The sequence below is a fragment of the Alligator sinensis genome, unplaced genomic scaffold (assembly GCF_000455745.1).
Source record: "Alligator sinensis unplaced genomic scaffold, ASM45574v1 scaffold1679_1, whole genome shotgun sequence".
NCBI lineage: Eukaryota > Metazoa > Chordata > Crocodylia > Alligatoridae > Alligator > Alligator sinensis.
This window is the reverse complement of record NW_005843784.1, coordinates 12,877-13,523: the sequence shown is the minus strand read 5'-3', so window position 1 is coordinate 13,523 and position 647 is coordinate 12,877.

Sequence of the window (647 nt, the reverse complement as noted above, 5' to 3'; positions counted from 1 at the left end):
TTGCTCTCAACATGTACACGGACCCCCCCCCCCCCCACCTTGTTTAAAAATAAAAAAAGCGGGAAAGAAAGCAATGAAAACCCGCGCTGCGGGAAGAAACCGCGGGGTTCTTCTGCACAGTCGCGTTGTGGAGAGGAGCGGGGTGGAAGTGGCGGGAAACTGGAAACGGCGGCGATGTGTGTCAATAAGTGTGCGCGCGCGTGCACAACACACGCTAACCCATCAACATTTAATTTTGTAAAAGAAAACCTTATGATGGAATTGGATGTTTTGAAACCTTTGACCCAATGCCACTAAATTCAGAACACTATCTCTTCCTTGGACACACACAAGGCTTAATTATAATTGTTGGGCTTGTGGATTTGTGGAACACTCCCCCCTCCCCCCCCCCCCCCCCCCCCACACACACAAAAAAACCCTCCCAACAAAACAGAACCAGAAAAAAAAGCCTTCCGGGTGCTGCCCGCCTCATGCTGCACCGCGGCCCGGCAGGAAGGACGGCAAACCCAAGCAAAGCCCGCTTCGCGCCGGGCGCCGCAACCAGGGTGCAAAGCCAGACACCACGTGACGCTGCGCACAGCCAGACAGACCGCGCGCGTGGCAGGCATGCCACGGCCCCGTGAGCCGGAGCGGAACGGCGCGGCCTG